This window comes from Spermophilus citellus (assembly GCF_964194105.1).
Source record: "Spermophilus citellus genome assembly, chromosome: 1".
Lineage (NCBI taxonomy): Eukaryota > Metazoa > Chordata > Mammalia > Rodentia > Sciuridae > Spermophilus > Spermophilus citellus.
In genome coordinates, this window is record NC_138182.1 from 25252333 (window position 1) to 25263260 (window position 10928).

Consider the following 10928-nt stretch of genomic DNA (forward strand, 5'->3'; position numbering starts at 1 on the left):
CGGACGCTTGCCTGGCACCTTCGGGAAGACTGCGGGCGGGCTCAGGTCCCCAGGGAAGTCGTCTGTGTCTTTTTCGGCTACACTGATGCACCCGCCCAAGTCATTTCCGCAACCCTCTGCTTCCTAGAAGCAAAACAGGGAATAACAAGATACCTTTAAAAGGCTGAGGCGTGAAACTGCTCCTTCAACATGTAAGGGCCGAATACGCGAACTTTATTTCCTAAATGCTCAAAAAGAAATCCTTCTGGTGGCAGCTTGCTAGCAAGATGAGTGAGTCTGCTGCTCTTGGAACACAACCCGGTGAAATTAACTTGAGGCACTAGATCATTTGCGATGACACTAATTTCACGTTGTTACTCAATTATGTCTCCATTAGCTCAAAGGCTGAAGTCGTCCCAGGCAACACGGAGCAGCCCAGTCTTGTCCTTGTAAATACTGCAGGTTTAAAACATAGTTCTATTGGAACCTACTTGATGGCCATGATAAAAGGAACTGTGATGTCTCCTGAACGGAGCTAGTGACTCTTCCTGAAGGACTGGACTACCTCCCCACCTTGGAAGATTGGGCAACTTGAACTTGCCACATCTCTGGGCAAGGAGAGGCGGTGGCCACCTGCAGCTCCACACAGGCAATGCTTGACCAGGCATCTGGAGCAGCAGCACCTGAGGCACCATCTCTAGATTCCCGCTAGGGAGCTAGTGCTCCCCTTTGGCTTCGGCATTCTTTGCAATTTTTTGGTTTGTTTTTCCATTGACCCTCATTACTGCTCCTGCCCCCTTTCTCTGCCATCAGCACACCTGGTTGCTCTAAAACTACTTAATTATCCATAGAATGTCTGGCAGCTGAGCCTTCTTCCAACTGGTTCCCAGCTCCCACAGTCTGGGACACACCCTCAGAGCCAAGATGTCCTTCTGCCTCACCTCATACCACTTGTCACTCCCACACCCTCTTTCCAAGGAAAAGCTGACAGCATTGCTCTTCTGTAGCACTCTGCAGAAACCAGGTATTGTTAGAGCCAAGAACAATCCAATGCTGAGATGTCCTTGAATCACTCATTGCTGTCAAAGGGGCTTGGAATCTAGGGAAGAATCTGTCAGATGAAGAAGCCATGCAGTGCCCAGCTCACAGTGCTGGAGGGGCATGGAGTCCACCATGGGTATGAGAAAAGGTATGACCTTGTGCAGGGGAAAATCAAAGAGACAGGCAAGACACAGCTGACTGAAGGAAAAGGGCTCATAATACAACCCACAAAGGTTTTATTTAATATGTTTCTTTTTTTTTTTCCAAATGCTATTTTGGTATTTTTAAACACAGACATTTCCCAAACCTGCTGCCAGAAATGAATCCACGTGAGTTGGTGAAGCCAGACAGGTATTTGATAAACAGATCAACTGATCTTTATAATCTAATGTGGTCATCAACAATGCTAATACATTGCTTAATTATTTAACCCTAATAAAGTCATAGTCAAATCTAATTTAGGATTATGTGAAAATCATGCTGCAGAAGGTATGGGCCTTCACAAATTCGCCAATTATTCTTTTGAAAAGCTGAAGGCTTTTAATTATAGTCAGCAATTTCTTCACCACTACTTCTTTTGTGAATTTTACTAGCCTTCTATAAAGAACTAAAAAATGGCACAAATTGTTACAAGGTTTTGTTTGTCATTTCATTTTCACTTCGATATGGGGTATAGCTCTCAATCCTGTCCCTGAAAGAGATAATACCTTTGAATAATGGGTCACAGGACTCTTCTAACTAAATCACTCATGAAAGAGGTTGTATAGATAATACTGATGGAAAAGATCAAATTCAACACGCCTGGTGGATATAAAAAGCTATTGAAGTAGACTATCTGTTTGCTTCCTGCTCACATACAAAAGAACATTTCATCTTCTGTTTGGTTAGCAAAACCAGACACTCTCTCTTGTTATCAGCTACAAACATTCTCTTGAGCTTTCTTTCTTGCCCCTATTCAGGAGCACACTGTTGGTACAGCCAACAGCTTTAATATTGTAGACCGAGTAGAAGTGGTGGAGCATCTGTGTCAGAGACAGAAGGGAGCCCAGGCCTAACTTTCTACAACACACCAACCATGGAGCAGCTCAGCTTGCAGAAGCTGAGGCTCAGTCAGGAATTTCATCCCCACATGGATTTGGTAGCTGGATGCCAAAGCAAAAATATACAGTGTGGCTACAACAGTGCATAGTGCAAATGTGTAGGAGGACTAATAAGAACCAAAAGATCTTATTAAATCCTTCTGTGTTATTGGAAACCCCTCACATTACATATCTTCTGGACAATTTAGGTCCTTGGTTTAAGAAGCACACCTCCTTGGATCTGCTGAACTCATACCAGACAAGCACATTTAAGTTTTATCAGTCAGAGGTTGGTCAGCCCACTGGCACAAAAGTCTTGCTTATGTTATCCTAGCACTTTGGCTGAACATGTTCCTATTCCAAAGAACTTTAAACATCTGGCACGGGGTTTCAAAAGACTCAAGGGCTGAGTGCAGTGGTACACAACTGTAATCCCAGTGACTTGGGAATCCTGAGACTAGAGGAGTCCTCAGCAACTTATTGAGACCATGTTTCAAAATTTAAAAATGAATACATAAATAAAAGAGGGTTGGGGACATAGCTCAGTGGTAAAGCACCTCTCAGTTAGATCCCTGGTACCACCCCCCTCCAAAAAAAAAATCATTTACTGAGTCAGTTCCTTTAAATCTTATGTTTTGTCTGAGATGGAGTCTTGCTATGTTGCCCAGGTTGGTCTTGAACTCCTGGCCAGGCTCAAGTGGTCCTTCCACCTTAGATAAGTGGGACTAGAGGCATGTACTGTAACCATGCTCTATATCCTCCTCAGTGCTCTGATATTGTCACATGATAATTTACTGGACACTCAGAAACATCTCCTGTGTCCTGGCATATTCTTTCCAGGCTTCTCATTCATGACCCTTTGGTCACTCATCATATGGAATGTTCTAGAAACTCCTTCCAGCTTCCCTTTGAAGGTTCCAGCTTGTCAGCCTCTCTCCAGGTGAGATCCTTAGGACTGAATATGCTTCATATTATTTCCCTTCTCCTAAAGATACTTTTTTTTTTTTTCCTCCAGGCAGAGAGAAAAGCATGCAGGAAGACCCAGAGGGGAGCAAGGAAGGAAGAGTAGTTCAGATGGAAAGAGCAGTGAGGGGGCTGGAAGCACAGGGGAAGCCTTCTCTGAGAGTTGGAGCCAGAGCCACAGAGCCCAGGAGCAGCACCTCCATCTGCTGCTGCTGCCCAAGGGGCACGGGAATCCTCACGCCTCTGGTTCCTGCTACAGGAGCTCCTGTCTGTTGCGCTCTGCTATCTCCCTTGCCTATATTGGTGCTGCTGCTGTTTATCGGATCTTCTGATTTATTCAGGGTTCTGTCTATTTTCTGAAGATTATGCCCCAGCTCTGGACTCCTGGTTTGATCTGCTCCTCCTCCTACCTGCAGAGGCTCTGATGCAACTACTGTACTTCTATCACTATGACCTGAGATCAAAGGAGCCTCTTCTTTCAGCATCTCCGCACCTGGGGCTCTGACTGGAACTTCCTCCTGGTTAAGCCCCCGAAGCCTTTTCACCAGAGATTGGGCATTTATTTCTACAAACACAGCGCTAGATGATCACTGCAGATCCTTATACTCACTGACTCATTACTTGTTCTGTTTTATTTTATCTATCTTTCCAACCCATTGAAATTTTTTGGTTTCTGATTCTGTTAATTCAGTGCATTTTCAGTACCTCTTGAAGCTAAAATTACCTGTAAAAATAATAATGTGCCTTCTGGATGATCATCAAAATCATTGACTTCCATGTCTTAGGCATGTAAAAAACTTTGCAGTGTTCTTTTTCCTATTAAACAACAACAACAACAACAACAATATTGACTAAGGACAGTGCTGAATGAATGAATGAAAATAGAGATCTGGGGGCTGGGGTTGTGGCTCAGTGGCAGAGCGTTTGCCTTGCACATGTGAGGCACTAGGTTCGATCCTCAGCACCACATAAAAATGAATAAACAAAATAAAGATACTGCATCCGTCTATAACTAAAAATATTTAATAAAAAAAGAAAATAGAGATCTGTGGGGGTCCAGTAAACCAAGGAAGGATTCGGATTATTTCTTTTTGTCATTATCTCTAGATGTATGTTCACTAAAGGAGGATGAATGGGAAATCATTAATATTCACCATCATATGTAGGGATAATTGGTCCTGGCCAGAGAAAACTAGACAAGAATGTTTTCTCCAAGTTATATCTAGGAAAGAAAAAAAAAAAACTGAGGTAATTAGAGAAGCATGGGGCAAGATAAGAGGCAAAACAGATAAGCAAATAATATGTCAAAGAAAAATATCTGCATAATTGTCATCTAATCATTATAATTAACCATCTTAGATCCACTTTATCTAGTCATTCAACTGCCATGACGTTTTTTCATGTTATCACTTTTAATATACTCTTTGGGTTTAAAATATTTTAGAAAGATGAAAAGACAGGGAGTGCCCTGGAGGATGAGTGAAAATCTCATGTCAACAGAGCCACAGTGATCAGTTTGGTGTATTTCACAGTAGTATTTTTTTCAGGTAGAATGTGTTTATATTCTTCCATGTTTGTATACAGCCTTCATAAATATTATATCTAACAGCTGCAACATTTATCCTACTGCTAGATATGTCAGTTTCTGTATTATTAATAATCCCCAAATAAATTTAATTTGACATTGGAATGTTTGTTAATCAGGCAGGAGCACACCCCCACCCCCGCCATACACTCATTCATATTCTTGCTTCCCCTGCAACCTGAGCCCTTCCACCAGTTCCATCTAATAGGGAACTGGCTGAACGGTCAGAAGGAAATGGTTCATGTCATGGTGCATGATCCAGGAAATGTAGTCTTTCATTCAGTAAATATTTTTTGAGCACATGCCCCATACACAATACTGTGCTAGTCTGATTGAAATAGTAACATGGAAGATCTAATCATTGCCCTAGAAGACCTTACAATAAATTTGGGAAGGCCAGACTTACATGAAGCATTAGGAAATAATTCTAAGGCAATTAAAAGTAAGATATAGTTATGAATGCTAAAAGGGCTTATTCATTACTAAATTGGGAAATGGTTTTGAAGGTAGTAACAGATTTATATCAGTAGAGAGGAGAAGGCATTCTGGAAAAGAGGAAAAGGGAATAAAACCAGGGACTGTGAGAGGAAGAGTGTGTGGGGAGATAGCGGCTGAAGATGGAAGGTGCCCGAGAACACAGGGTGAGGTACCGGTGGATGAGGTTGAGGGGCCTTTTCCACTGGGTTGCTTGGTAGATACATTTAAGCCTGTTTCATCTTACCAATACTTCAAGGGGACGGCTTTAGGATGGCTAGACTGGAAAATAGTGGATTCAAGGGGAGTAAGAACTGAGGGAAAGGGAGAACCTATGAAGACACAAATTTTTGAAGAAAAATGATTAAGAAGTGACAGGATAGGTGCGGCACTGGGATTGAACGGGCTGGGGGGAGCAGGGAAGCTTTGATTAGTGGTTCAGAGAAAAGGTGGCAGACAGCATGAGTCCTGGGGTGGAAACGGGGTGGGGGGTGCCTGTGAGAACTCCAGGGGTCCAAGAAGGCCTCTCAGGAAGCGGAGTAGTGCCTGGTGGGGAGGCTGGGGCAGTTGCTGGGGCTGCAGAGGGGGCCTCCTTTCAGCCCTGTGGGAAGGAGTGGGCAACTGAAACAATCTATGTTCCTGCTTAAGCCAAGGCAGAGTCTAAAGGGCAATTATGACTCAGGTCAAACATAATAAACTAGAAATGCAACATATTGCTGTACCCTAACTCTGGACAAAATCACATAGATATGAGATGATAAAGAGATGATATGATAGATGATAGAGGTAAATAATAGATATAAGAGATAGGTGGGTAGGTAAATTGAGCAATAGACAGACTATTGTGTGTAATGGCTGGGCTCTGACTAGGAAATTTATTAAAAGACATGAATTTAACCAGGGGCTTGGTGCACACTTGTAATCCCAACAATTTGGGAGGCTGGGGCAGAAGGATGGTGAGTTTGAGGCCAGCCTCAGCATCTTAGCAAGATTCTCAGCAGATTAGTGAGACCTTGTCTCAAAGTAAAAAATAAAATGGACTGGGGATGTAGCTCAGTGGCAAAGTACCCCTGGGTTCAATACCCGGTACCAAAAAGAAAAACAACAACAACAACAAAGGCCATGAATTTAATTCTACTGAATAAGAAGGGCAATAGCAGAGTTCTCTACAGACTTCCTTCTTCAAAAGTTCCCCTAACTCCAGACACACCCTCAGGGCAGGTCTGCTGGCGACTTCAGTGGAAGACCAGCCCTTTCCTTCCTGCACCTCTTCCAGGCTCCTCCTAGATGCACTTTTCGTGACTAGCAGCAACAGCAGCTGCAGAAGTCCCAGAGGAGCCTTCTGGTACTACATTCTGCTAAAGCACTGGGCTGCCTCACCTGAAGGTCAGCAGACAGCAGGAACCTGGCCTTGTGGCTCTCTCAACCATTCTCAGGAGTGCAGCAGCTGACACACCTGGTATTTGTAAGAAAGTTAGATCCCTCAGCCCTCAACCCTACCCTGGAGGGAAGAATTAAGAGTAAGTGGCTACAGATTTTTTTTTTTCTGTCGAAGGAATAATAGTCCATAAAATCAAGTTCAACTAAACTAGAACATTGCTTCCAATTATTACCTGGAAAGTACAACAGCATAAGCTTGTTTACATTAACTTTTAGTCTATGAGTAAACTGTTTCTATCACTTTTGTGATAAAATAGTCCTCAGAACACCTAATTAAAAGATGGGTATCTCTGTTTAATATATATATATATATATATATATATATATATATATATATATATATATATATATTAATTTACTGTAACTTCTCTTTTTCCACATAAGAGAAAAAAAGTTAATCTCAAGACACAAATTTTGTTTTTAAACATAAGACTCAGCATCTGAACCATCATGTCATATAGCAATATGGTTTTCTTGCTAGAATTTAAAACATACCCAAATAGTAGCTTATTGTTATAAATAATATTGCCGCGTTTCATATACCAGAGTAACTCAGATGATGTAATGAAATGTCTGATATTTGCTTCGAAATTATCTGACAGGAGTAAGAATGAAACGAGATGGGCCTGTGTTGATAATGCTGAAGCTAGGTCATTGTGTTAGTTGTGTGTTACTGTGACAAAATATCTGAGAGAAATCAAGGTGAAGAAGGAAAGATTTATTCTAGCTCATGGCTTCAGAGGTTTCAGTCCATGATTTGGACCTGGGTGAGGCTGTCCATCATGACAGGGAGTACCTCTTGAAACAAAGCCCCTCAATTCATAGCAGCCAGGAAGCAAAGAGAAAGAGGAAGGGTCTGGCATCCCAATATCTCCTTCAAAGGCATGCCCCCAATGACTTACTTCCTCCAACTAAAGTTCCTACATTCTCCTCCACCACCTCCCTATAATTCATTAAGTTGTGAATCCATAAGTGGATTATACATGATTCATAGGGTCACAGCTCTCATGATCCAATCACTGCCCAAAGGCCCCACCTCTGAACACTGAGGCTTTGGACACCAATCCCTTCTGCCCTGCTTGGCAAGCCAAAGCTTGCTGTTGCCTTTACTTATTTCATTCTATGTACTTAAAATACAATCTCAGTTTTAAAATGATGGTGGATGAGGAAGAAGTGGGATCCTATGATTTCATTGTCTAAGAAGAACAGTAATTCTAATTAACAACCACCAAAACCAATTTCAGCTTAGCAAAGCCCCTGTAACTTAACACTTATAAATGAAGAAAGTGGAGCCCCCAAACATTAAGTGATGCATCCAACTAAGACCACGTAGCTCCACTAGTGACCCATCGGCCCTAGAGACCAGCCTTTCCTTCTGTAACCGTAGTGTCAGGCCTCACAGGTGAAGAATCCCTTAAAACATGGGGTTTTTCATCATGAATAGTATGAGATGATCTGAGGAGACTAGAAACCGGAAGACTTCCAAAAAGTCACAAGAGTGTCTTTTGTCTTAAGTAGATATGAAGAGCCAGGACCATGAAGGAAATTTTCAGGCTGTAGATCTGATCCTCCAACACAAAGATTAAGACAGTGATATAAAGCAAAGAGATAAAACTTCAGGCCCAGGAAGAAGATGTTAGGCAGGAAACTCACCCAGAAAGAGCTGTGGGCAAGTGCTGCAGCCGAGTGGGGGATACAGAGGAGGCTGTTATCAAGCCATTCAGCCTCAGAGCTTCCTACCTCAACACATGTCTTCCTAGAGTCCTTACTGAGTGCTGTGACGCTGAAGGAGCAGGCTTCCTGTGGCACCCACTGGAGGTCCAACACTTAGGCCAAGAGCCTAAGGCAAAATGTAATCCAGGTCTTCCACAGTGTCCAAAAGAGCTGTCATTGCCTCATGCTGGGACCTTTCACCTACTCCTGGGGCACCCTATTTTCATCTGCCTCACTCTTGCCCACAGTGTGAGCAAGCCCCAGATGCCATATGCCCTGTGCCCCGTAAGGACTTTCCTGAACCCTCCGGTCAACAAGACCCCTCTCTTCACCATGTACAAATTGTGAATTTTTATTTTATACTTTCTTATTTAGATACTGCAGGGTTTGCAAGGGATGCTTTGAGTCATTTAAGTGCTTGTTTAAAAAGCACATATAATATTAAGTTTGGAATCCTTTTGGTTGCAAGGAACGGCACAGTTGACTAATAGCAACTTAAGCAGTAAAGATAAAATTTAATGATCTCACATGTCAAAGAGTCTGCAAATGGTTCTTCCAAGAGGTATGTGACAATTTCACAATGTGACAGTGTACCCAAGCAGGGCTTCTCTTTCTGCCCTGCCATCACTGATGTTGCCTTATGATCAATAAGGTGGCTTGTACAGCTGCTTTCAAGGCAGGATGTGGGGCAAAGTGGTCTTCTCCGAGTTGGGTTCTGCCTAGTTATTTGTAAGAAAAGCTATCCAAGGAGCGGCCCAGCAGAATCCTCTTTACATCTCACTGGCTCACCTGGGTCACATGTCAACACTTAGACCAATCACTGGTAAAAGGAAATGAAAGTAACATGACTGGCTCACACTAAGGAGGATTATCCCCCCCCCCCAACACACAGAATTTCTTAGAACAAAGGATTTCCTTTCCCCTCCTACCAAAATGAACAAGACTAGGGGGCTGTTAGCTGTCCTGGGACAGATTATATTGTGTGTGAGCAAAATCAGTCCTAGCAAGCATATGGATAATCATTGATGAATGACACATAGGAGCCAAAAAGTTGGCCTTCCTAAAACAGCAAACACCATGTCACTTCTTAGATTAAAAAAATATATATGTTCTGTGTCCATATTCTACTTATCATAGTAGGAAAACCAGTGACTTTAACTTGGAATAACAGAACTGATGACCTATTAGCTATGTTGGTAAATCAATTCATTTTCTTGAGTCCTAAGTTCCTCATTTGTGTACAATAAATGAGTTGGATTTGCATCATCCCTTTCAATCCCCAACCTCATAAATCCCCTATGGTTTTCTTTTTTTTTTTTTTATTTTGTTTTTTAAAAATTTATTTATTTATTTATTTATTTCATGTTTTTTTAATTGTTGGTTGTTCAAAACATTACATAGTTCTTGACATATCATATTTCACACTTTGATTCAAGTGGGTTATGAACTCCCATTTTTACCCCGTATACAGATTGCAGAATCACATCAGTTACACTTCCATTGATTTACATATTGCCATTCTAGTGTCTGTTGTATTCTGCTGCCTTTTCTATCCTCTACTATCCCCCCTCCACCCCCATGGTTTTCAAGGACATCTCAATCTATATTTAATTATATTTCCTGCCTATTTATTTCTATCAAGATTCAAACTTCCTTTAAGCCAGCTCCTCGTTGCCCCAGATCACACCAGGCTGTTCATTCATTCAGCTGGGCCACAGGCATGCACTGAATGCCTGCCCAGGTCCAGGCACGGGGGAGAGCCATTCTCTGGGAAATGAATGAGCAACAACCAAGAATGACATGGACGTCTGGATGACATGGGAGAAGTCCTGTGTCATCCTTCATGAGAGAAAATAACAAGACTTCTTCCTTTTGAGCCACTGTATTTTTCACTCTTTGCTTGCAGCATAATGAGTAAAAAAGTCTTTCCTGACCACATGTCATAGGCTGAATTATATTCCCTAAAGTCTAACCCCACGGTACTTAGAATGCAAGTGTGTTTAGAGAAGGGTTCTTTAAAGAAGTGATTAAGGTAAAATGAGGTCATTGGAGTGGGCCCTAATCTAATCTGACTGGACATTTGGATACAGATCAGGACAGAAAGAGGACACATGAAGATACAGGGAGAAGGCAGACAACTGCAAGCCACGGAGCAAAGAAGAAAGAGATCAAACCCACTAACAGCTTCATCTTGGATCTCCAGCCTCCAGAACTGTGAGAAAATCAATGTCTGCTATTTAACCCACTCAATCTTTGGTGCTTTATTGTGTAGCCCTAGCAAATTAATATGTTACTTAGGCCCAATTGCTTTCCTAATTTTTCCCCCCCCCCCGCTGGTGATAGTGGGGATTGAACCCAGGGAGCTCTACCACTGAGCTCCTTTTTATTTTTTTATGAGACTGGTCTCACTTAGTTGCTGAGGTTGGCCTCGAAATGGTGATCCTCCTGTTTCAGCCTTTGGATTAGCTGGGCTCTCAGGCATGCACCACAGCAGCAGGCTCACTTTCCTAATTCTAAATTCTACACTTTCATCTTCTAGTCGATAACTGAACTATTTAAATCTTAATCTTCTAACATTTACACCTTTGTTAAAAGTTCACCAAGGGTAGAGAGCCTGTCTTAAGCTTTTTAGAACTTCTATTGTTGGTGTGATT